Source organism: Panthera onca, chromosome C1 (assembly GCF_046562875.1).
Source record: "Panthera onca isolate mPanOnc1 chromosome C1, mPanOnc1 haplotype 2, whole genome shotgun sequence".
Classification (NCBI taxonomy): Eukaryota; Metazoa; Chordata; class Mammalia; order Carnivora; family Felidae; genus Panthera; species Panthera onca.
Genome location: NC_138346.1, coordinates 153,024,569 through 153,052,371, shown reverse-complemented (window position 1 = coordinate 153,052,371; position 27,803 = coordinate 153,024,569). Strand labels below are relative to the sequence as shown.

The 27,803-nt window shown below is 34.0% G+C and overlaps 1 protein-coding gene and 1 long non-coding RNA gene across 9 annotated transcripts in view; one reads left to right on the top strand and one right to left on the bottom strand.

The window, feature by feature from the left end:
- The window catches only part of ADGRL2 (adhesion G protein-coupled receptor L2), a 625,339-nt gene that overhangs the window by 401,357 nt on the left and 196,179 nt on the right, over positions 1-27,803 (top strand). For all 8 annotated transcript variants that reach the window (XM_060625624.3, XM_060625633.3, XM_060625635.3 and 5 more), the window contains exon 5: positions 4,092-4,133. The gene's annotated coding sequence lies outside the window, so the exon portion shown is untranslated. The remainder of the gene's footprint in view (positions 1-4,091; positions 4,134-27,803) is intronic.
- The window catches only part of LOC132673196 (uncharacterized), a 98,752-nt gene that overhangs the window by 62,003 nt on the left and 8,946 nt on the right, over positions 1-27,803 (bottom strand). The gene's annotated exons all lie outside the window — the stretch shown is intronic.

Below are 27,803 nucleotides of genomic sequence, written 5' to 3'. Positions count from 1 at the left end.
CGATTTAATGCATCATGCTTTTTCTTCTCATTAAAATTGCTATTACCGAAGCTTGGCTAAATTTTCTTCATGCTTGGCTCTCCACTTAAGTCTGAGACTCTACAGGTTTCCTCTTATATCATGTTTTACTCTGTCTTCAGTTATTTTTCTTCCTTCTCTTACCTGCTTTCAAGAAATAGAAAGAAGCTCTTTGATGTGCCAATTCTGAGTATATTCAGATAAAACGCAAATAATTCAATAGACTTCTTAAGGAAGAAGAATGTGAGAGGTCGTTTCCCTTATTCATTGGCTATTTTATTGAGGTTAGATGACCCATGGTAGAGGCTTGCTGGAGTGAGTTTCACATTGGCAAAAAAAACACAAAAACACACAAAAAACTAACTTGCTATAAAGGAATGTGGCAGAAAGAGAAAAAAAAGTGAAGTAGGAAAGTCCAAATGTATATTCTTATCAAGTCTTACACTTGTCCAATAGTTACAAGCCTCTCTGAAAATATTTATATGTGTGGGTGGAGGCAAGTTGCCCATTAAATTGTAGGAAGTGTTATCAGATTCATCAGGACTTGGTTGTAAATTTGACTACGCAGTTTTGGCTCATAGAGAAATAAGGAGGAAATATCTGATTAAAGTGTGCATTGCTGCTGAGGCAACTGAATGTTGCCATAGCAATTGAGATGAAATGTGCAAGAAGTGAGATAATTAAATCTAACCCCTTTAGTAGTTTTGACAGTCAATGCACTGCCAATAGGAAAAGTTATCTACAGTATTAAGATAAAACACATTCCTTATGGAAAGTCTCCTTACTAGTATTTTGTTGTTCCCTTTCTAAATACATTGCTTTAGGTGTCTAATTTGAATGTTCTCTTTTAATAATCAAATACAGTTTTGACCTTGGTCTGCAGCTGCCTAGAATTTCTGCTAGTTTATTGTATCATGGGAGCAGACATCTATAAAAAATATCCAATTTTTTTCCCTCAAGTTCTTAGAAAAAAGTATTCTGAAGCCAAAGCTGTCATATTTGAGCTTGGAATTCAATAATATCTAGAACGTGCTGCCCTCTTCAGGAGCTGGTGCTTAAAATTATTTTGCTTTTTTTTTTTTGAGCAGTTTAAAAATTATAAATATGAGTTATAATATCAAAAATAGTATTAATAATTCTTTGGGAATAAGCACCACATACAATAAAATATTCCTAAGTTAAAAGTCTTTTCCATTAAAATATTTCATTAAAAATCAATAAATACAAAATTTTGAAATAAATTGTCAATATGTGCAATTAAGTATATAAATAGTTTCCTTAAAAGGAACTATTTTAAGTTTCTTTAAACTTAAGAAACTATTTTAAGTTTCCTTAAAACTATTCCTATACTCATTGGCAGAATTCCTGAATCATTACAGAATTTCTACAGAAACTATCCAAATGTTTCTTTAAAAGTAAAAATGTTTAAAAACTAAGATATCCTCTATGTCAAAATCTAAGTAGGACACACTTCAAATCTTAATTTTATTCTCCAGAAAAAAAGTCAGTAAATTTTGTGAACATCAATATCTGTCATTTCAGGGACACCTGGCTGCCTCAGTAGGTAGAGGATGTGACTTCTGATCCCAGGGTCATGAGTTCAAGTCCCACGTTGGGCATAGAGCTTACTTAAATATACATACATATATATGTGTGTGTGTGTGTGTGTATAAAATTTGAATTTTTAGCTAGTTTTTATTTATAGAAACATTTTCTTTACTGGAAATAATGATTCAAATTACATTAACACATGACAATTATTATTCAAAATTATTTCATTCAAAAATAGCCTTGGGGCCCCTGGGTGGCTCATTGGGTTAAAGCATCAACTCTTGATTTCAACTCAGGTCATGATCTCCAGTTGGTGAGATTGAGCCCTGCTTTGGGCTCTGTGCAGACAGAGCCTCCTTGGGATTCTCTCTCTCACTCTGTCTCTGCCGCTTCCCTGCTTGCATGCACGCTCTCTCTCAAAATAAGTAAATAAACTTAAAAACAAAAACAAAACTTTGAAGGGTCTGAAATGTCATTATCCAAAAACTCAAGTAAAAACCATTTTCTGAATATGTTTTCTATTAAAATTTCCTTAGACATCTAGTTCTGGTGGGGGGGAGGGTAGAGGGAGATGACTCAGTGTGTTTTTCTCTAAATTGTGATATTTAAAAAATAAGTAAATAAAGGAACGGAAAATGACCAATACATAATAACACTATCAGGATATGAGAAAAGCATATTTTCTTACATACTGACATGTTTCTTTATTTTAGAACTATTGACACTAAGAAAGGTAATTTTGTACTAATTATTAAATGTGAGAGTAAGTTTTAATTACAAAATTCTAAAGAACACAAGAAATTCAAGAAAAAATTCCTTTTTCAAATATAATTTTGTTCTAATTCTTATCATGGGTGCAATCAAAACCTTGTTTTTAATGAATAGAAAACAATAAGAAAATAAATAATGCTTTGTTATCATTTATTTAGTGTGGAAAAGTTGGAGCTTAGACTTCTAATTTTGTTTCTCACCTCCTACATCAGATTTCCAGTTCAAGATTCCAAACAGGAAAATAACTTATATATAAATTTGGATTAAAAAAAAATGGTCACTCATCCAGATGGCCAACAGGCACATGAAAAGATGCTCAACATCGCTCTTCATCAGGGAAATACAAATCAAAACCACACTCAGATATCACCTCACGCCAGTCAGAGTGGCCAAAATGAACAAATCAGGAGACTATAGATGCTGGAGAGGATGTGGAGAAACGGGAACCCTCTTGCACTGTTGGTGGGAATGCAAATTGGTGCAGCCACTCTGGAAAACAGTGTGGAGGTTCCTCAAAAAATTAAAAATAGACCTACCCTATGACCCAGCAATAGCACTGCTAGGAATTTACCCAAGGGATACAGGAATACTGATGCATAGGGGCACTTGTACCCCGATGTTTATAGCAGCACTCTCAACAATAGCCAAATTATGGAAAGAGCCTAAATGTCCATCAACTGATGAATGGATAAAGAAATTGTGGTTTATATACACAATGGAATACTACGTGGCAATGAGAAAGAATGAAATATGGCCCTTTGTAGCAACATGGATGGAACTTGAGAGTGTTATGCTAAGTGAAATAAGCCATACATTGAAAGACAGATACCATATGTGTTCACTCTTATATGGATCCTGAGAAACTTAACAGAAGACCACGGGGGAGGGGAAGAAACAAAAAAGAGGTTAGATTGGGAGAGAGTCAAAGCATAAGAGATTCTTAAAAACTGAGAACAAACTGAGGGTTGACGGGGGGGTGGGAGGGAGGGGAGGGTGGGTGATGGGTATTGAGGAGGGCACCTTTTGGGATGAGCACTGGGTGTCGTATGGAAACCAGTTTGACAATAAACTTCATATATTGAAAAAAAAAAAAGAATGTATAAAAAAATGGTCACTAATGTTGGCCTCAAGAAAGTAGAATGACCCTCAATTTTCCCTTAAAGAGTTTTGGGTATAGCTGTCACATCTATAGAAATGAAAGTTTCAACTGAGCTAAAGGGGAGAAGGAGAGTAGTTCATTGACAACATTCTCTTAATCCTAATATATTTGTTTGGGGAAAATATAATGTTTTATTTCTGACTTTGAAACTCCTTACCACAACAATTGCTTAATTCTAAAGTAGCTCTGTTCAAAATCATGTAATACATGTTCAAGAATTCTCGGGGCGCCTGGGTGGCGCAGTCGGTTAAGCGTCCGACTTCAGCCAGGTCACGATCTCGCGGTCTGTGAGTTCGAGCCCCGCGTCAGGCTCTGGGCTGATGGCTCGGAGCCTGGAGCCTGTTTCCGATTCTGTGTCTCCCTCTCTCTCTGCCCCTCCCCCGTTCATGCTCTGTCTCTCTCTGTCCCAAAAATAAATAAAAAACGTTGAAAAAAAAAAAAAAAAAAAAAAAAAGAATTCTTGGAACACTGATTTGTGTTTTCTGCAATAGATTTACTTCATTTTTGTTTTGCTGCTGATGCATTACATTTGGTAGTTAGAACCCCTGTGGATGGAGGTATAATAAATAATAATATTTTCTTTGCTTTCCAGGGTATTTATGGCATAATGATAAATTTCATCTTTCCCAGAATGGTAAGTAAAGAGCTCTTTCTATATATGATAGTACTCAAACAAGAAAGAGTGAATTGTTATAATAAAAATGGAGTGGCATTTGCTAAAAGTATTGAATGATCTGATAATTATAAGGCAGCTTATATTCTTGAAATAAATGGATGCTGCATTCAAATTCTATAAGCATTCCAAAATTCTCACCATGTACAGGCTCTTCAGACAGAGTATAAGATTTCTGGGTGTTGTTGTTGTTGTTGTTGTATTGCATTTGAACACAGTGTAGTCAACATTTTGTTTTCTGGGATAATTTATTTTAAAGTATACACAGATATAGAAATAAATGTGGTTTATATTCTATGAGCATAAAGAAAAAGCATATCTGTGATACATATTGAGAGTTGGTGAGTAAGAGTCCTTTGGAATTTTTACTGTTACATAAAAACTGATTGTAATTTATGTTTGACCAGGGCTTTGCAGCATCTGTGAATTTAAAAATGTTTGTTTTCTAAGAGCATATATCATAACTTCTCCTAAGCAAGCTAGCTACTGTATGATTTTGTTTAAACACATAGTTTTCTTGCCTTTATGTTTTTATGATGTCAAAAGGTAATGTTTAGTTTTAGTCTTAATCATAACCTCTTTACAATTCAAATAACAATAAAAATTAATTTTATTGAATGGGAAAGGTCAATGTAAAATGATATTTCTCAGCAAGTTATTACTGCTTCCTATGATGTTTTTTCCCAGTAGTCTTGGATAGTCCCTATAAAAAGAAGGAATTTCTCACTGTAGAAAAAAATCACTTTGAAATAAACCGATCATCAAAATTGCTATTAATAACAGTGGAAATGCAGGGCACAAAATACTTACATTGTACATTGTGCACACGTGTGCTTGTGTATCAAGAGGAAAGAGAATTGAGAGCATATGGTAGACTTAGGAAAAAAACTCAAAAAAAGGTGCACAAAACAGTGGAAAATGGGTAGTTTAATAGTCTTCATTACATCTTCAATTCCTGAATTTCCTATAATAAATATGTATATTTTTATAATCAGAACAACACCATTATTCGAATATTAGGCTATTTAAAACAGTATATTTATTATTAATGAAATGTGAATATATGTAACAGAGGAAATAGGTCTTGTGCCAATTGCATAATCAAAATGATCTTACACAATTTTAAAAGAGCAAAGGCAAAAACAAAACAAACAAACAAAAAACTGCAGCTAAGCCCAGAAGGAACCAAAAATATAAATTGAAGTTTAATTGGATTAAAAAAAAAGATAATGAAGAATTTAAAATGAGGTTAAAGCTATCACTTTTATTAATTTTACTCCCATACAAAAATACTCCTAGAATTCAGGTATATGTGTGTGCAAAAATAAACATTTTAAAACTGAAATGAAAAGATCTGCATTTCACATTGGTGTATAGTTCATAAGAATTTGATATTTTATGAAATTTTTAAGAAGAAAAGCCAATATAGGGATGCCCGGCTGGCTCAGTCAGTAGAGCATGTGACTCTGGATCTCAGGGTTGCAAGTTCAAGCCCCACAAAGGGTATACAGATTACTTAAGAATAAAATCTTCTATAAATAAATTAATTAATTAACAAATTAATTAATTAAATCGTTTTTTAAAAAAGAAGAAAAGGTCTAGCTAGAAATAGGCTAAAACATGAAGGTAAAACTTTTAAAATAAGCTCACACTTTTAAGACAGTAAATCAAACTCCTCAATAATAACAGAAAACTGTGATCTAAAATCTGTGTAATTTACTCACCTACAACCAATAATCACCTTTACAAGTTTAATGTACAGAATTATTTTAAGATCCAAGATTGAGAGTAATAAAGTATAATAGACAACTAGGTAACTACAAGAATATGTTAGCACAAGGGTTTTTTTAAAATCCAAATAATATTTTAAAATCATTTATTAATAATAAACATAATAAATAGCAGAACTAATAGAATATTTTCAAGATTAAAAATTTCTTCTCAAGAGTAATTTATTATATGAAAATACAGCATAAATGTATGAGCTGCAGTTATATCTCAAATATCCAACAACTTTATCTGGACATAAGCCATAATTTTAGAGGAAATTTAGGGAAGAAAAAAAAGCGCTCTAGCCAGCATCTTACTCATGTTCACATTAATACTTCCCAAATTCTCACTTGCATCCCACTTGCTCTCAGTTTACATAAATCTAAAACAGAATTTGTTCTCTGATTGTCTAGCTCACAAACCAGGAAGGATATTATAAAAACCGAGAGGGGCAAGAGGAATGAATTGAAAAGTCAGAGGCTGTTCCCACCTTTTCATCAGTTGTAAGAATTGAGGGACCAAAGACTAACTATATGATTGATTTTGAGAAGCTATATCGTATACTTTGGGTTTAAAATTTCTGATCTCTTAAATCAGAGAGTTATACTGGAAGATTTTTTATTAAATCTGAATTCTTTTCTAGCCCTAGAATTTTACAATAAAATGATGTATCCTTAAACTTACTATACAGAACATAAGATAATATTGTGAGATTTGGAGTCATTAGAATGAAAAGGTTTTAATGATTAAAAGGGTTTTAATGATTAAAAGGGTAATTTTCATTCGTTTGCAAAATTCACTTGTATTGAAAGTCTCATCCAAATTATATTGTATAAATGAGAGACTATATATTGTGCATTTTGATAATATTCTTTTCATATAGCTATTTTTTAAATGTACCTAAAAATTTAACATGAAATTTCTCACTTTGCTTTAAATACCATTGTAAATAATGTGTGAGGGAAAAATCTAGCATCAGTCTTTTCTAAAGACTGGGAAGCCAAATTCATATCTATTTGTATATGGATGTATATATTTCTAATAAGTTTATGCTGCAAAGAGGCTAATCTGATTTATTGGGGAATCAAAATTTTAATTCTTAATTCTCTTTTTGCTTCTACTCTATCTTTAGTACAACTGACATATCATGACATTTTAGAAAAAAGATAAACAAAATTAACCTCCCACCCATAACCAAGATCAGGTCAGTGTAACAAGTTATTGGATAACTAAAACATCTGCTCATTCCAACTATTTCTTTCTGATTTGTAACTGCAAATTTAAGCAAGCTGCTAAATTTCTGAATTACTATGTGAACTAAATTGAAAAGTAAATATATATTTTGTTTCACATGTATCTATTCAAACTAACTTTAAAACAGAATAAATCTTCAGAATTAACAAGTTTTTCTAATAGATTAGAGACAAATGCCAACTATTTAAATAAAGCAAATTTCTCAGTGTAATTAATCTGCTCTTCAGCAAAATAGATCTTTCCTCTCATTCCCAATTCTGGCTGTACTTAATGAACAACGATTGAATTCATATTTCTGTGAATAGTCACAGCATCTAGTCTTCAATGAATAATAAAATATGTTTTATTTCTGAGAGCATTAATAAAAATTTGTTACTTTATTTCATGAATGACAAAAGTTCCATGTTGGAGTTAAGTATAGCCAATAGTCATTGTGCAATTTATCTTTTAAAATTCCACAACGGTTTCAAATATATCAAATGTCAATTTTTAGGTCAGATGTAGTAATAGTAAAGAATTGTTAATTGGCCAACAGGTTGATTAGTTTAATATTTTGAGAAAAGGAAAGATTAAAAACAGTTCTCTCTTTTTCCTTCAATTAAAATTGCAAGCAATTATTCTTGTAGATTATAGATCTCTTTTGGGATTTCCGGTTTCATATAACTTTTTGGTTCATTTCACAGGAATAATATTCATCTTAATTAGCAAAAAACAGTTGATGGGCTTTTTATAAGAGGAAATTCACTCCATGCACTGATTACTGACACTAGATTATTCTGTTTAAAAATAATAATAATAAAGCTCTGCTTTTAGAGCAGTTGGTTGAATATGTTATCTGTTAATAGCCATTGTCTTTGAAGACAGGATGTCTTTCTTGATAGATGGTTAATACATTTTGTTTTAACCACAGAACTTATTAGCAATAACCTAAATTGGCTTATGAAATGAGTTTTTACCATTTCAGTTCAAACATACAAATCAAAATTATTAAATAAATAAAAAGACATTTCTGGTGTGTTATTGAATTGCTTTTCACAGTTTATAAGGTTAAAATACTTGCTTCCTTTTTAAAAAATTAAATACTTAGCAGCTAAAAAATAAAATGTCCAATACACATATAAGAAATAAATCATGAATGCCTGTGTCCCCTGTGACCTTCCAAGTTCTTTTTGTGCCCTTCTATAATTCCTTAACCGTCTTCCCCAGAACTAAACAATATCCTAAATTTTCCCTATCCCTTATTTTCCTTATAATTTTATTGCATGTATTTGCACCCCTAAACATATTATTATTTTGTTGATATGTTTGCAATAATATGTAAGTGAAAATGTATGTATTTGTCTGTGACTTTTCCATTCAACATTAAGTTCTTCAGTTTCAAACTTTTGTTGCACGTAACTATAATTCATTAGCTTACCCTGTTGTATAGTATTCCATTGTGTGCCATAATTTATTTGTCTTTAACATTGATTGGTATTTGGGTTACTTCCAATTTTTTGGTTTTGTTTTTTACTGTTTACACGGTGCTGCTATAACATTCTTTAACATGCATAAATATATGTACTAAAATTTCTCTAGGGCAAGCAGTCCTTAACCAGGAGTGATTTTGCCCCCAGGTAGTGTTTGGCAATGTGTGAAAACATTTTTGGTTGTCCTAACTTGGGGGATTCTACTGGTTTCTCATAGATAAAAGCCAGAGATGCTCTAAAAACCCTATAAGGCACAAAACAGTCGCCACAACAAAGAATTATCTGGACTAAAATGCCAATAATGTGAGGTTGTGAAATTGCTCTAGAATATATACTTGAAAATGAAATTGCTGAGTCACAGAGTATGAAGTTTCAAATTTATTAGAAAATTCCTAACTTGCACAATGTATCAATTTTACATTCCTGTCAACTATGTAAAGATAAATGTTCCAATAGTTCTACAACCTTGTTAGCACTTATTATTTGTTGTCAGGTACCTTAAAATTTTTATCACTTTTCTGAATAGGAGATAAAAACTCCTCAGAGTTTCAAATTTCAATTCTTTGATTACTCATGATATTGTGCATCTTTTCTCACTTAATTAACAATTAGGGTTTTCTGTTCTATGAGGTATTGATTCTCTTTAACCAATTTTTTAAAAATTGAATTGTAGGGACACCTGGCTGGCTCAGTCAGTGGCACACAGGACTCTTGATCTCAGGGTTGTAAGTTCGAGCCCCATGTTGGGTGTAGGGGTTACTTAAAAATAAAATCTTCTAAGGACACCTGGGTGGCTGAGTCCGTTAAGTGTCCAACTCTGGATTTCGGCTCAGGTCATGAGCTCACAGTTCATGGGATGGAGCCCCTTGATGGTCTTTGTGCTGAAAGCACAGAGCCTGCTTGGGATTCTCTCTCTTCCTCTCTCTCTGCCCCCTGCCCCTTCCATCTCAAAAATAAATAAATACATACATACATACATACATACATACATACACAAATAAATAAACTTTAAAAATAGAATAAAATCTAGGGGCGCCTGTGCGGCTCAGTCCGTTGAGTGTCCTACTTTGGCCCAAGTCATGTTCTCACAGTCTGTGAGTTCGAGACCTGCCTCGGGTCTCTGTGCTGACAGCTCAGAGCCTGAAGCCTGCTTCCGATTCTGTGTCTCCCTCTCTTTCTGCTCCTCCCCCACTTGCACACACTCTCTCTCTCAAAGGTAAATAAACATTAAAAATAAACAAATAAAGTAAAATCTTTTAAAAACAAATTTATTTTTTTTTCAACTTTTTAAATTTATTTTTGGGACAGAGAGAGAGAGCATGAACGGGGGAGGGGCAGAGAGAGAGGGAGACACAGAATCAGAAACAGGCTCCAGGCTCCGAGCCATCAGCCCAGAGCCTGACGCGGGGCTCGAACTCACGGACCGCGAGATCGTGACCTGGCTGAAGTCGGACGCTTAACCGACTGCGCCACCCAGGCGCCCCTAAAAACAAATTTAAAAATTCTAGGCAATATCTTTATTAATCCATTGTTCTTTATTTGTGTAATAAATGTCTTTTTCTAGCTAGTGGATTGCCTTTTTACTTCTTTTTTTTCTTAAGCATGTATTTGACCAAATGTGGGTTCAAATAGGGCAGCATCAAACTGACAGTGTTTGGGGTGCTCTCCATCTTTTCACTTTATTAAGGTGCCCTTTTACGACAGAATTCTGAATCTTAATGCAGTTAAACTTTAACAAAGTTTCGATTTTTGCTTATATCTTACATTTCCTACATAAGAAATCTTTCCCTTGATCTCAGTGTTTTTAACATTTTGTTTTTCACATTTAAGCCTTTAATCCATTTGAAATTTTTGTGTATGGTGTGAGTTAGAAATAAATTTTTAAAATAGAAATTATAGTCTTTACACCATATACTGAATGGTTTATACTTTCCCAAATGATCTTCAAAGCTAGCTTTTTCATGAATCAAGTTTCCATATATTTTATGATCTAATTTTTAGCTCTCTGTTTTTTTCTTTCAATTTGTTTATCCCTTCACCAATATTTCACTGCTAACTTAAAAACCTGGTAAGTTCCTCTATGTGATCTTTATCGAGAATATTTTGGCTCCTAAGACCATTCTTTCTTCTATATAAATCTTAGATTTTATACAATATTATATAAATGTTATATGTATATTTTTATATGTAATATTTTTCAAAAAAGTTTTATTTCATAAATTTGTTAGATATATCTCTACCATTTTATTAAAATTTTTAATTATATGTTTTTAATGATTTCTTTTTTAAAGTGATAGTTTCTAATGTTTGTTTCTGGTACACGGAAACACAAATAACTTTTGTATTTTTGTTTTATCCAGCAAACCTTCTCAACTTCCTTATTAATTTTCGTACTTTATCTGTATTTTCTCTTGTATTTCCTATAAACACAGCGCTTTTTCTGTGAGTAATTTCAGCTTTATTTCTCCCTTTCCAGTTTTTACACCATTTCATTTTCGTGTTCTCCACCAATAGACCAGTCTAACCTAGTATTGCACAGACATGATGATAGTAGACAACTTTTTTTCCTGTTTTTAAAACTAAATTCTATGAAAGTTTCACCATTAAGTTACAAGTATTTGTAGATATCCTCTGTCAAGTTAAGAAATTTTCCATTTTTGTTTTTAGTTTGATTTGATTTTTTAAAAATCTTTAATGGATATGAAATTTTAGCATATTTTTTTCTACATTAATTTAGAGGACAACATGATTTTTCTAAGGTTGCTAAGCACTGAAGTATCTCTTACCTTAAGGACGTTTACTGAATGGGGTGAACAAGAATTTTATTTTTCATGTTCTTGCTGGTACTAGAAAAAGTGACACACCCCAAGGCTTGTGCTGGGATCCAAAATGCATATATCCTTATCATTAACCTGGTCTACAAAGCAATCATCTCATAGAGGAAACTGCAAGAAAAACTTTAAGTCTTAAATGTATAACTAAGGAGAAAAAAAATTCTCCTCTAAAAATTCATACTCATAAAACAGCCTTACTTTTATTCCAGCAAAAATTCACATAATCTCAGTGGTGTAAAGATTCCAAGATAAGGATTTAAACTGGTCCCTAGCTGTGCCTTTTGGGCTCAGTAGAATTAAAAAAAAAATCCACTCTAGAGAGCCCATCTTTATTTCGTCACTCCAAGAATTTTAACAGATAGAATTCCATAGGTATAAGTCAGAAATCACAAACACACTATTTAAAAAGGGGGTGGTGGTGAGAGTCGAATAATCAAAAATTAGGTGAAAAAAAGATAAAAAGCAGAATCAGACCCACAAAGACATAAAATATTGGAATTACCACATTCATTCTTTTTTGTCTTTTTTATCTCATTCATTGTTGCACATAAAACTAAATTCAAAAATATTTTCTTTTTTTAACACTTAATTTTCTCATGAATAACACATAAACTTTCCTTTCTCTAATGTAATAAATTAATGATATAGTCAGTTTAACTTACAAGCTAAACCTGGTTATACTGAAATGGAATTTGATCACATTTATTTACCAAGCTATAAGAACTTTGGGAAACAAAAAAGAGTAGAAATAAGAATCGGTATTTTTCTGTTCAGCTTAAACAAACCAGTAAGATTGTAAATATTGTATTATACTCAAAATACCAAAACATACATTGATAGCTATTATACAAAACTATTTTTCAAACTTCTTTTTGTAGACAGATTCCATTTAGCTAAATACTCAAAAATGATAAGTATATTCTAAGTTATTAGAATATACTTTACTTATGTAGCATGTTATTTTCACCCAAAAATCTCAAGCACTTTCAAATATCTTTACATTTGTCTTTTGAAAAGTTCTAGAAAGGAGTTGTAGTCTTCCTTGACCTTGAACTCCTGATTGGTCTTATGGTGCACACTCCGCCAAAAATGAGCCAATCGTACAGTCTGTCCTTGTAATTTTTTAAACTGGAAATCCAAAGCCAACTTGTAGGCAAAGGGAGAATTGATGGGTTTATGGACCCTAAGGAAGGCTGATTTTGAGCCTTAATTCCAGTTATTAAACTTTAGGGATCTATGAACCAGTAAATTGCTTTGCTGAAGCTTATTTGAATTATTTCCATAACTTGCAACCAAAACGGTCCTGATAACTACACTTATACAAAGAAAATGAAATCCTGAGATGGTTTCACTGCATGCTGATAGTAATAGAAGGCAATGGATGAATAATACTTTTAATGCCTTTTCTACCACAAGGTTAGAGAATTGGGAAGAGTCTGAGGTAAGTTCTTTTGAAGCCCTGCTTTGACCAGAATGTACTTCTTCCCTCTGATTTAATCTTGAGGGTCAAAGTTAGGATTACTTAAAGTTATTCCTTATAACAAGGTTTAGGATCCCTACATTTTGAAAATTAAAATTTCTGGTACCTAAAGGAATTCTATCAAGAAGCCCTTCCTGGGTGTAATGTTATTTTCCAGTTTTCTTTTTGAGAGTTTACATCCCCTCAAGAGGAAGGGACTGAAATTTAAGGGAAGAATGTAACAATTATTGTGCATTTCATGCTATATTAAGGACCCAGTTGGCCCATTTCAATTTCTTTTCCAGTTATGTGTCAAGGGATGAATTGTGCCCCCCATCCCCAAATTCTTGTGTTGAAATCCAAAACTCTAGAGGTGCCTGGCTGGCTCAGTTGGTGAGGCATGTGACTCTTGATATCAGGGTCATGAATTCAAGCCCCACGTTGGTGGTAGAGATTACTTTTAAAAAAATTCCAAGAGGAGGAAGAGGAGGAAGTAAGATCTCAAATTCTAATGTCATCCTCCATATTATAAATGCAATTTACGTACTTATTATTTGGCAAAAATTGACAACTTTATACCCTGAGAAGAGAAACCATACTGCTTTTCTTACTTTAAATTAAAAAAAATAGCTTCAAGGGTAAAGCAGTGGGTCTTTGTATCTACCCATAGATAGGAAACATTGACTCTAATAAGAAAGATAACAAATAATGACAATTCTTAGGGGTAATCTCTGCACTAGTCTACAGTTGAAATCAAAAGCACTCTTTCCAACTATATTTAGGTAACAGAAGAAAAACTTGCTGAATATACCTGTCAAACTATTAATTCAATAAATGTTTGTTTTGTGCCCATTATATTGTTATATCATATAGAAATATCAAAACAGACATTGACTCCTGATTCTGCAGAACTTTCAGTTTAGTTAATAGAAGCCTGATTTAAAAAAAAAAAATGTGATGCTTACAGGAGCCTGGAATGGAGGCAGAGAGGGAGAGTGTCTGAGTCCAAATGACACTTCCTGGAGGGACCACTTATTCCATACTCAGATATCAACAGCCAGGAGGACTTTAAAACTTGAGTAAATAAATGAGCATACCCTCTTTCATACGGTCTTTGTTATCTGTACATACTTTGTAAAAAGGCTGGCACAAAAACTAAATATTATCCATGGTCTACTTTTCCTGTTCTAAATGTATATATTCATGTATTCATTACACAAATATTTTATTAAAGGAACCTATGAAAACCAGGCCCCTTAAGCTGACTGAAAAGCCTCAGTATGAAGTGACATATCAGCAACCACCTAGTCCTTGGCTTACTTTTTCCTGGCTCATATTCTAACATGGTAGGGACGTCAGATTATAATTTTACCCACACAGAACAATAGCATTGAAATGTTTCTAGACTTGGGTTAGCATCTCCAGAAACAAAAAGATCACTCTTTCTTCTATCAAGATATTACATCTCTGAAAAAGTCTGACTCCAAGTGGTTCTGTTTTTAAACTGAATTATACCTCATAATACCTTGCAGCATCTTAATTCAGTAGCCTTTGGACATTCAGAATAAAGCTAATCCCACTCCCACATAATACTGTTTTTAATTCAGAAAATAGTAGTGAGATTTTTGTGAAATTAAAATAGGCTTAGTAAAGAAAATGTGGAAAACTAAAAGAAGTAGATAAAAGGAGGAACCAGACATATTCTCGGTACCCAAGACACCCACATTTAAAATATTGATATCCTATTTGCAGCCTTTTTACTGTAAGTGATTTTCTCTGTCATTTTACATAATTTTATCCTCACATATGTAAACGCACACACACTCTGATAGAGTTTCCATCTAGTGGGGAGAATCTGCCATTGAGGATAAATAGGCAGGCACTGGAGAAAGACAGATCTGGGTTCAAAGTCAAGCATTATCTTGCTAGCTTTTATTACTTCCAACATGTTACTTAATCTCTCTTAGTCCCAATTTTTGAATCCATAACTAGAATCTACTTCTTGAGGTTGTGACTAGCATTAATTAACATAGAATGTTTAGCACAGTGTCTACCAAAAAGTACATGCTGAATGATGATTAAAATTATTATGTTTGTGTCTATACTATTCCGTAAAGCTATCAAATATAATAATGTTCAGGCTAAAAGTTTCTCGATTCTTTTAACCTTTCCTCATATGAAATGTTTTTAAGTTCCCTTGCCATACAGGCTACTCAATCCTAGAAGGTTTATAATTTTTCTATTTGTATCTTCTTTAAAATGTTGCTCTCAGATTTGATCGTGGTAATCTGAAGAATCTGAGTTAGAATCAGATCATCTCCTTCCCTATTCTATGAACATCCTAAATTTATTAATGCAATATAAATTATTTCTTCTTCTCCTTCTTCTTCCTCCTCTCCTCCTCCTTTCCCCCACCTCCTCCTCCTTATACTTCTTCTGTAACCATAATATATACCATTGATTCCTTGCCAGGTAAAGCTCTTCTTTTTTTCCTCTTAATACTGTTAGTAAATCTCATATCTCTCAAATTGAATTCAGGCAGTTGGTGTTTTGTCCCAAGGCAGAACCTCCCAATTATTCCAACCAAATTATATATGGTTAGATTCTGCCCATTTTTTAGTTGTTAAGAACTTTTAGATCCTGTTCTTATAATCTAATGGATCTACAACTCACTTTTCCTGTTTCATGTGACCAATTTTTGACAGGTATGCCTTCTTCAGCTTTATGTCAGTCATTGATAAATATGTTTACATCAGACAAAGCCAAAGCCAAGACTGGTGGTATACCACTTGAAAAACCTCTCTCCGGATGCCTTAAAATTACCATTGGGTGCAATCATTCAGCCAGTTATGAAAACACATAATAGTACTATTCCTAAATCTGTATTTCTCTATCTGGTCCACAATGATATAAAGAAAACCTTATTAAATCACTTGCTAGAATCCAGATGTCTATTTCTATTGCCCTCATATACTGGTTTATCAACTTTATAGAAAAAAAATAAATAAGATTGGGTTGCATAGCTTATTCTTGTTGAATTTATACTTTCTCCTAATAGCAACTTTTAAAAAATGCTCACAAAATTGTCTTTTGTGATTGTGATTTGTAATTGTCTTTTATAAATATAATCTAGGCTATTCTCTCCCCAGCAACATTATTTTCATGGATTCGAGGTTTGCAGACTGCCATGTTTTTTTTAACATAAAGTGCTTTTCTCTTATCCCTTTCACTCTATTTCTCAAAGGTAACCAGCTAAACACTCCATAATCTTACTGAGAAGGTCTCTAGTAATAACTCATAGAGGTCCAGGGACATACTGGCACCTAGACCAGTCAGATTCTCCAAGTATGGCACACGGGTGAAGTGCTCAAACCATGAATTTAGCGATCTTGGCTCAAATCATAGCTATACATTTCTCTAGTTGTATGTGCTGGGACAAATTATTCAGTCTGATAATAATGCATGTTTTATAGCTAGGATGATTAAATGAAAAATGCAAATAAATATTAGTGTATGATAACCTACTCTGTCCTCAGTGAATGTTATTTGCATTAGAAACAATCTAGCTACGTTGTCTTTCAATTTTTGGCCAATGTCTAATGGCCTTGACTTCATCCATTCCACAAATACATATTGAGTAGTACTTGGTACATACAAGGTACTCAAGATACTGTACTGAACAAATCAAAGTCCTTGCACTCATAGCGCTTACACTGTAGTTCAGGAGAAGAAAAACACATAAGTATGTGAAGCAATGGCAGTCAGTGATTAGAAGAATGAAAAGTTTAGGAATCAGAGTATGTTAGAGAGAATTATTTTATAAAGAGTGGTCAAGATCCTGAAGAGATGGCATGTGAACAGAGATATGAATGAACCAACAGGGAAGAAACATAAAGAAGTAAAAATGCTTTCCTTTCTTTTTCATGAATAAATTTTATGTCTTGAACTTAAAAAAAAAAATGAGCCTATTCCTGTATTGATCTTCTTCCTTATTTCATGCTAAGGAAATCGTTTTTGTTCTCTTTAGCATCTTTCACAAGCCCCAGCTCTTTTTGTGCTTTAGTCTTGCTGATGTTATTTTTATAGGTCTATGCTATCTTCATATATTTGTGCTTGATTATGTGCCCCCCTTTTACCTTTTTCTGCACATACTGTTTTAAATTCAGAGCCTGTCAGTTGGTCCCTGTGCTGCACACTGGTTTCTCTGGTTTCCTCCCCATTCTCTTGCTCATTAGAATCATTTGTGTTTGCATAGGCAGAACACTGCTTAAATCAAACTCTGAGAGCACATGGCCACTTTTCCCCAAGGTTCCCATCATTTCCATCTTACCTACTGGTTTCTGTCAGAATTGGGTCCAGAGTAAGAGTTCCCCTTACTGCTTACTCCGCCTTCTGGGAAATGAAATTATCGGCAAGGTCGGTCAAGAAACTGTCAGTGTTTTGCTTTCTGAGGAATGAAAGTTTCTGCAGATACTTTGAGACTGAAATCCCTAGTGCTAAGATAAGTTGCTGCCCTGATAATTTTGTGGTCTGCACTAGAAAAACATCCTTCTGTATAGGAAGTCTGTAGTGCGGTCACAAAGTGCTATCACTTCTCTGTGTCTCTTCTTTTATATTCATCTAGATTATTCTCCAGTGTGTTCCCACCCACAGGTTCTTGAATTTTCATGTAGGTTCACAGCTTCTAACCAGTAAGGACTATTCACCTATTTTTTTAATTAGCTTGGTCTAATTACAATTAAAAATAAATTAGATTAGAAATTAAAATTGTTACATGACCAAAGTCTATGCCTAGGAAACCAGGAAGTTTCCCTACAGCTTAATATTAACAAGCAGCATGAAATCATAGAAGACTTTGGAACAGAAGGTAGCGTCTATTCTTGACCAGGCCATATACTATTTTGCAGATATCAGAACTGAAGGGCCCTTACCTGAAAGATGGGCGATCTGGACTCTCTACTTTTGCTGAAGAGCAAAATGTCACCTAACATGGTTAACTGACTTGCCCACAGTCTCACAGCTACTTAGAGATGGTGATTGAGAGATAAGGTGATTTTCCCTTAGGCCCGTACATTTCACTGCACCAGGTTACCTTCCATTTCCCCTCAGTGAAAGCCAAGTAATATCTGTCTTACCTACCTCACAGAGTTGTTGTGAGAGGGAAGGAGCTAACAGGTGTGTAATGACAGTGGTTGTGTAAAGGGTATTAGGATAATGATTTTAATGATTTAATCTGTTGGTTTCTGTGGGCTTTTTTCCCTCCTTCTTGTTCAAGAGATTTGCATTTTAAATTTAAATCTGTGGTGAAATGTGCTTACTTTGTCAAAGATTTACAACAAATTACAGGCTGCATCCCACAGAGGAGAGAACCTGGGTTTTTTGGCAGCCCTGGGACCAGGATGATAATCCTTATTCTGTCACTCAGAGGATTCATGACAATACATCTCTTAACTTCTCTGACTTTAGTTTTCTCATCTGTTAAAGAGCTAAACATTCCTATATCTTAAAGTTGTGAGAATTGACACAGAAGGGCTCAATATCAGTGGTTATTTTTGTTTGTTTTTTAATTTGGTTTTCCTATATTTTTCTCCTCCTTCAGACTATGAGCTTCTTGATGGCAGACGGTACTTATTTATCTTTGTATTCCTGGAGTCTGGCACTCGATAGCTACACAGTATGTTTGTTGAATAAATTATTTACCAAGGTGAACAACAGTGGGTCTGAGGGCAGCAGCATTTTGGAAGTCAGTGTTTTTCCAACTCGACTGTTAAGAGCATGATGTTAAGTTTCATGAAGGTACTTCGGGCACTGCTCAAAGTAGAGAGGGTGTAGCTGAGTGAACTCTTGGCCTTCATGTTGCTTTAATCAGAGCATACATAATTGTTTCTTATTAACAGATCCAGGTTGCTATGCAAGATTGTTTCTAGACAAAAATGTTTTTCAGCTAAAAGAAAGTTGAAAGAAGATATGTAGGCTTTAGAGTCTCAAAGACACCTCTAATACTTATTTTACAAATTAACCTTCCTTTGTCAGAGTTGCCTCATTTCTCACAGAATTTGTAGCATTTCAGGTTGGTTATAGATGGGCAGGAAGGTATCACACGCACACCTGCCATTTCCCAATATTCAGCCAAGAATACCAAAGAGGATTCCACCTGGATCCAGGTGGCCATTTGTATCAGAAGCAGGTGCATGCAGACACAGCATACCTTGGCTTGGCTTTCCTCTTCCACTGGTTCCCTATGGGCCACACAGCTGCCAGAGACACTACTGCCAGGGTTGAAAAACACAACTTTTAAAACTCAAACTTACTATCCTAGAAGCATTTATACTCTAGGCACTTCCACGTAAGAAAATTCTTACAGACACCGGTTCTCCCATGTTCTAGAACCAAACTAGCACGGACAAGAAAAACTCCTCTGGGCAAGATGGGGAAGAGCTGGAAAAGTCAGGGTCAAGGGTCCCTGAATAGTGTCTCTGCCTCCAGCTTCCGGTGTTCCTGTCTCTCTGGAGGTTTATTTTGAAGATTAAATAAAGTAAGGGTAACACTAAAATATTTAGCAATGTGTAAATGGTTGAGCTTGGGCACTAATAGATCAGAACAGATGCTGGTCATAAACTACCAGCAAGCCTTGCCCGTGCTTGCCAGCTGAATGCCAGCCCTGAAATAAAAGACCATTAAAATGTCTTCATGATATCTGTCACATAGAGATGGTACTTGATTAATGGTAATCCCGTCTACCCTGCTTCACAACTTCCTCTTGAACAAAATCCAGTAAAAACAAAATGGCAACTCCAAGAAGACATATCCCCAAAGAACCAGACAAGTCAGGTTTATTATTTTATGAATGTAACATATTAATAGATAATAAATTAATATATCAATTTCTCTTCACACCAATAATACCAAAATTCATTCTGTGCTCTACAGTAAAAATGGATATACTTTTAAAAAATAAATTGTACTAGGGATCCTGGGTGGCTCAGTCAGTTCAGCGCTTGACTCTTGATTTCGGCTCAGGTCATGATTCTAAGGTCATGGGATCGAGTCCTGCATTGGGGTCCGTGCTGAGTGTGAAGTCTGCTTAAAACTCTCTCTTTCCCTCCCTCCTTCCCTCCCTCCCTCTACCCTTCTCCCCTTCTTGTGTGCGCATGTTCTCTCGCTTTCTCTCTCTCTCAAAAAAATAATAATTGTAAACTATTCCCCAATGTAAACTATTCCCCAAGTTAGAATCCACCTGTGAACTAGTACTATATCTTAGTTATACGCATTGGGGCCATTGTCTCTTTCTTCCTTTATCATTTTCCCTACCAGGAATGGTTAATTCAGTAAATTTAGTTAGATTCTATCAGTTGCTTTAAGCCAATGTTTTCCAGAGGTTGGCATTGGAAAAGGAGAACACTACCAAAACCACCTGGGTCTTTTTCTCCACTCCCCAAAGTCCTCCCAGAGATTTCGATGGCTTCCTTCCTATTAAGAACATTCCAGAATGACTATTCAGAGTTTGCTATAACAGTTAGTCAATAACACTTGCATTTGACAGACTCAAAGTCAGGCAGGGACAAGAAAGCTTTATAATGAAAAGAAGGGAAGGCTTCAAGTAAGCACTGATTGTAAGCTGCTGTAATGGAGAAGCTAGACGTGGGTTAACTAGAAGTGAGAGTCTTACATGGTGGTTTGGGAAGCACATTTGTCTTTTTCTAGTTGGTCTTGAGTTAGAAGCAGGATCAAAACACAGGGAAGCTGGCAGTCAGCAATCTAGTTCTGATCACTCTGGGTTGATTGCTGCAGAGGTTGTGGGTCAAAGTTCTATTGTCGTATTTGGTTTGAGTATTGTCTATTTGTATATTCAGTTTCTTAGACAATATGAACATATGTGTAGAAAACCTGGAGGAATTCATAAAAAAGCTCTAGAAAGAATGAGTTTAGCAAGGTCTCATGATATAAGGTCAGTGCATAAAAATTAATTCTATAGCTAAATCCATAGAGATAGAAATAAATTAGTGGTTGTCAGGGGCTGGAGGAAGGGTAATGAGGAGTGACTACTAACGGCTATGGGGTTTCTTTTTGGGGTGCCAAAGATGTTATAAAGTTATAAAGGGTGATGATTTCACAACCTTGTGAACATACTAAAACCACTGAACTATACTGTTTAAAAGGGTGAATTTTATTCTGTTAAATACATTATAAAAGCATTATAACTTTACTTATGTAAACTGGCAATAAGCAACTGAAATTGAAAATGTAAAAAATATTATTGATAGGAGAGGCAAGAGATACGAAATACTAAGGGATAAGTTTAACAAACTATGTGCAAGACCTGTACACTGAAAACTGCAAATATCTCAGAGAGAAATTAAAGAAGACCTCAATAAATGGAGAAACATTTTATTAAAAAAAAAAAAAGCATCTGCCAGAACGAACCACGGTAAGTATGTGCAGGAAACCTTAAGTAACTTAGCTTAGGAAAAATGTTGAACTAGCCTTTGTGGAGGGCACAACAGAGGGAAGAAAGAAGGACATCTTTGTAGCAGAGGCAAAACTGGATTGTATCAGCTTCAGTAGTGGAGAAGACAGGGCTGAGGGATGGGCCAGAAGTAGAGATGAGATGGGATGACAAGTAACTGACCAGTATCACCATTTAGTCAGGGTTCTCTCAGGTCTCAACATCAGGTCATGCATTTGCTGGGCAGTAGGAATCTTGTTAACAGCTAATCTTTGTGTGGCTGTTAGACTAAGCCAAATTTGAAGCTAGCATGCATATAGGCATGCCTTGCCTGTACTGATTTTCCTGCTTTTTACTTTTCAGTCTTTCTCTTTGCTTTATAATTCTTAGTTACTCTTACCACTTTTATTTCTATTTAATTGTAAATCTCCTTAAATTCTTTTTGGAATATGAAGGATTATAAACTAATAAGTAAAAATTAGGGTGCTAATAGACAACTGTCTTTAATTGTGTTTAGCTATTTCAGAGTATAATAAGCTTAACCAGATACTCTTCTAATGTTATGGATTTATGGAAAAAACTAAGCACTTTTGAATAAAAAAGAGTGAAAATCATAAGCTATGAACATAAAAGTGAATGGATTCTTTAAATTGTTAACTTAAAATAAAACAATCAAAACTACCAGCAACTGGGTGCCTGGGTGGCTCCGCTGGTTAAGCATTCACCTCTTGATTTCCGCTCAGGTCATGATCTCACGCTTTGGTTTGTGAGATAGAGTCCCAGGCTCTGCACTGGCAGTGAAGAGCCTGTTTGGAATTCTCTCTCCTCCTTTCTCTGCCTCTCCCCCATGCTCGCTCTTTCTGTCTCAAAATAAATAAATAGACTTAAAAAAAAAAAAAAACCACCAGCAACAACACTGGCATATATGTCATAAAATATTCTCATTATAAAGCTATAGTCAATATAAAGCTATATATTTCAAATTGTAGCTCTAAAATCTTTTGCTAGAATACAACCCAATATGTGAGAATATGTAAGAATTTTCAAAATTGTTTCACATCAGGTTGTACAGTTTTAGGCATCTATGCAGCAGCATTTTGAAAGTTGTCAGTGTTTTATGCTATTAATGGTACCAAAATAATAGCAAATATTTGAGGGCTGACTTACTACGTGCTAAGTACTACCTGTATTAATTCATACAGCCCTCACAACAACACTATAAAATACATGTAACTATGATTCCCATTTTATAAACAAGGAAAGAAAGAGTTAAAGATGACTCCATAACTTGCTCAAATTATAGAAGCCTGAACATGGTGGAGCTAGGGTCTGCTCTGGTGGTCTGATCCAAATTCTAAGCTTTTAGCTCGTGTTGCTTTTCTAAAACAATTTTTCAAACATCCTAAAATTAACATTAACTAAAGTTAAGTGAATCTACACTTTATGAGACCCTTTAGAGATCTTTTTCAACAGATCTTTTTCAAGATAAAGTAGAAGAAAAGGTTCTTCTTCAATATTGTTTTTATTTTTAAAAAGTAACATCTGTGGCTTTTTGAAAGGATATGTCAAATGCTTCAGTGGTGGCGTTTCAAAAACTTTTGCAGAGCAAAGTAATTTAAAATGGTATTTACCAAATTCTTGACTGTACCAAATTGCAGAATTTTAAGTAAGAAGTGAATATAAATCATTTCACCTAGGTATAGCCTCATGGTTATTAAGCATTAAGAAAAGAAATTCTACTTCTCCATGCCTGTGTTCTGTTAAGAGTCAATAATAATAATAATAAAAACGTTTCATGCTTTTAGTATGGACACAGACTTAAGTTAATTTGCCAAATTAATTATCCAATTTTATGAATTGAATATGTCTTTTATCTTACAATTTGGCAGGAAAACTAAAAAGGGAAAGACGACAAAATTTTTGAAAAATAAATACTATGATTACTAGAAACAATTTTACTTTTGTTATTTAGAAGAGCTTTCCTTAGTGAAAAAAAAATTGAAAACTTCCAATATGAAGAAGATCCAATCATACATACCAATATCAGTTTCTAGGTGACATGGGAAATTATTTGTGATTTTCTTTTAAATGGTGTCTGTCTCAACAATTGACATATATAATTGTTCTAATAAAGCTTTAATGGTGAAGTTGTTTAGGTAAGTCTTTAATAAAATGATGTTTGCTCTGAAATAAAATTAAGAACAGTTAGTTTAAAATTTCAAGAGATGTACATAAGGACAGAAGTATTTCAGTAAGACTACTATAATAAGCACAAAGTCTCTTTTCAGAAAATATGTATTACTCAAGATTTTTCACTGATATGAAGGATATTATGCAAATGGTATAATTTATAGGAATTTTTAAAAACCAGTATGTTTAATACAGGTGATTCTCACTTTGTGGGGCTAGTTCATTATGATCATATTTCCCAGTTGACATACTTGCATAAAATTGAGTTATATTCATAAAGGAAAATGTTTTCACCTGTAATCACAATAAAAATTTGTATATGAAAATACAAAATATAAAATAAAATTAAGAATGATAATAATGGTACTAAAAATAAACACAAATAAGAAACATAACAATTTGGGATAATAAAAAAAATGTTTCTAACTCGGGTAAAGGAGATCATCTCAATTCTTAATAAATACCCTCTTTTGAAAAATATACCCTTAAAAAGACTACTTTTTGAACATATCTGAGACTATCAATTGCTTCCAGTATTTTTTAGTTAAGGGTTAGCTTGTTTGCTTTTGTGTTTAGCTGTTTCTGCTGTATTAGTGTGTCTTAATTATTTTTTTTAACTAGTAAGTCTTTTAAGCCATGTCTATTAATACTTAAAAGGTATTTGCTTCCATTGTTTCTTTGGTTGAAAAACACTGATTCCTTTTATGTGTCCTGCTTTGGCGAACTACACTTATGGGATATAAGGTCATACAAAAATAATCAAAATCATCATTTGCTACTGTCAAGTTAACTTGCCATGTAGGGAAATTGAACAGGTTACAGAAAGCAAAGAAAATGGAAGAGTAAACATCAGTGAAAGAGTGGTGGACAGTATTGTCAAGTGAGGAGGAAAAGAGAAAACTGGTGAATAAATATAAGCAGAGACAGGATTGAGCTAACTGGTGAGCATGAGGGGGGGCAGCACTTAATTTCAGTATTGGGCTATGCGGTAAGTGCACAGATGGGGTAGCATATATGCAAATCCTTTGAACACAGTAAAGCACCATTACTACTACACGATACATTTCTTCATATCTTACAAAGTGTATAGACAGTGTAATTCAGCATTCACTCACATATAAGTTATTGACCACTGGAACTCAAAAATTTAAATGTCTATAGGAATGAGGAAGAAAAGTAAGTGAAGGGCAGTTGGGTTGAACATATAGTTCTCTAGATCTGTTTTTCTATTTCTCACTTTACAAAGATATGGGTGAAGGGTCACCTCGCGGGCTCAGTTTGGGGAGCATGCAGCTCTTGATCTCAGGGTCATGGGTTCAAGCCCCACATTGGGTGTAGAGATTAATTAATTAAAAAACAAAACAAAACAAAACAAAAACAAAGATGTGGGTGAAGATATATTTTACTTTCATTTAATGCCACTATTAAAGTAGAACACAAAACACTATTGCTGATTAGGTGATCCATGGCACATGATGTTTTGCCTTGATTTTGAGGAGGTCCCAGGGAATGGTGGAGAATGTGATACATGTTTTCATTAAAAGGGAAGGCCTCTCCGGCTGAATGTTGCTATGAGGTAACACCCATCCAATGTTGTTGGACCTTTCCATTTTTTTTCTCAGAAGCTGGAAATCCATGTTTTGACTGAAACCTCCTAATTTTTAAAACTTGACAAAAAAAGATTAAAAACAAACAAAATACTATATGACTCAACATCTGTAAGGCCAATAAATTACATTTGTTGGCTAGATTTTATACAGATCAGTAGTTCGTGACCTCTTGTATGCTGTGCTAAGAGCTGGCATATAATGTTTAGTGAGATTTTAAGGAGCTTACTGTCTAGTGAGAGAGGAGTAAATCAATAAATACAATGATGTGTAATAAGTGCTATGATAATCAATGTTCATTTTTATGGTTCTCCAACACTCAAAAATTGCATATCATCAAAGAAAGAGAAAATAATATTCAGTATGATCTTCTTAGATGGCAAAGTACTATATAGTCACACATTTTGAAAAGAGTTTTAAAAAACTAGGAATGTGAACAAAAGAAATAGAATTTAAAGAAATAGAATTTCAACAAAAAAAGAGAACATCCTCCTTGGAAATTTTGATTAATTTACTCCTTAAGATAATATTAATAAAATTTGCTAGTGATTTCGCAGGAAAAAAAAAATGGTTAAAATGTTATTTGGCTCTTGGATGTAGGGTTCCAGTCTTTGACTGCTTAGTGAATCATAAATGAACTCAGATGGAAATATGATACTTTCACCATAATGCATAAAATATCAGACGTTCTGTGTTTGAATAAAACCAAAATACCAGGGTATAAAATAATAACTCTTGAAAGGCTTCATGTAAGTCCTACTGATTCCAATTTCTGAAGTTCCCTAGGTTATATAAGTTGTTGGGACAGGAAAGTAGAAGGGAGAAAGCTTGTTCTAGGTAATACGGAACAGACGGCCAATTTTTCAATATCTCTGAATTCAAAAATTCAAAAGCATTAATTTACTGCCTTCCTTGAGCTGTTTCTTACCTCTCCAACACACACGCACACGAAGATAATGGTGCTAGATACTCCCTGGACAATTTGTCTGTATTTGTGATTCTCTTTACTTAAAAGCACACTCACACACATTGTTATTAAATTAATTTTTTTGAAAACACTCGAATTTTCATTGTAGTCACTAATTTGTAAAGACAGTAAAATATTTACATATGGTCTATAAAAATATTTCAGTAAGTTGACTAAACAAATGTGTTAAGTAAATTTATGTATGTGTGTTTATATGTACACTTGTAATAAGTATATTTGTATAAGATTTCTAGGTTATTTGACTTATAATACCCATATCAGCAAAGCAGTGTGGAATATTTGGATAAGAAGTAGCCTTATTATTGAACTAAATATTATAGTAGTATTCATGATTATAGGATTCTGACTCATATATTCCATAAATACTTTTTAATAACCAACTACAGCTCAGGTCCTTTGCCAGACACTGAAGGGGACACTGTTCTTTAAAAATCTGAGACTGGGTAAAGTGTTTCAAAAATTACTTCATCTGATTGGTGTGTACCATTCTGAACAGTATAATATTACTTCCTATATAGACGCTTGGAGGTATTTTGGAAGCCATTTATACGTCTCCATATAAGAATGTGGGCAGGGAGAGAGATGCTTCCAGAGAGGATGTTCCTGATAGGACTTTTAGTCATGTAATGAACTTTTATTTTATTTTTTAATGTTTATTTACTTATTTTGAGAGAGAGAGAGCGAAAGAAAGAGAGCACACATAGGGGAGGGGAAGAAAGAGAGGGAGAGAGAGAATCGCAAGTAGTCTCCACGCTGTCAGCACAGAGTTCAGCCTCAGGCTTGATCTCGTGAACTGTGAGGTCATGACCTGAGCCAAAATCAAGAGGGGGACGCTTAACCGACTGAGCCACCCAGGCTTCCTGCATATAATGAACTTTTAAAAGACTGTTGTCTCCCCAAGAGTTCATGATGCTACATTGCTCTAACAAAGGCCTTTAACAGTTCTATTAGTCCACTGAGAGCTTTGCATACCTCCTTCCTAAGGTTTGAGTATTGTGGGTGATGGGAATAAAACCGTAGTATCATAGATGGGTATATGGATGGTTAGGTGAGGGAGAAAAGGACTGGAGAAGATAGAGACTTCACATTTTACTAAGTGCCACAAACATAGATTGAGATTTCAATATGCATAAAATTAGGACCTCTCTGGTAAATAAAGCTAAAAGAAATTTGTTGAAAGGACGGGTCACAAAATTGAAATAAAACCTGAATGAACTCACCAAAACCTAATAGAATGGAGAGGGGTACAGTATCACAAAGGAAAAACTGGATGAAGTTTCCAAAAGAAAGATGACTAGAAAGTAAAGACAACACACATATATCTCTCCTGTTTTGTTCTGTGTAGGAGATAGTTAAGTGAAAGCTTATTTTCCTGAATGTTTAAAAATAAAATTGGGGAGAAACTTTTATAAACTTATTCTATAACCTCACCAAATCTGGGGAAATGTTCCATCATTTTCATTATTTTTGTGAGTAAGAAATGCATCTTCAGGGGAAAAAAGAACAATAAGATCTATTTGAGAGAAAATTTTGTGAAGTAATAGTCTATGAAGAAATAGTCTATGGTTAAAATTCCTGAATGCCGTGCGTATTAAGCATATAATATAAACCTTT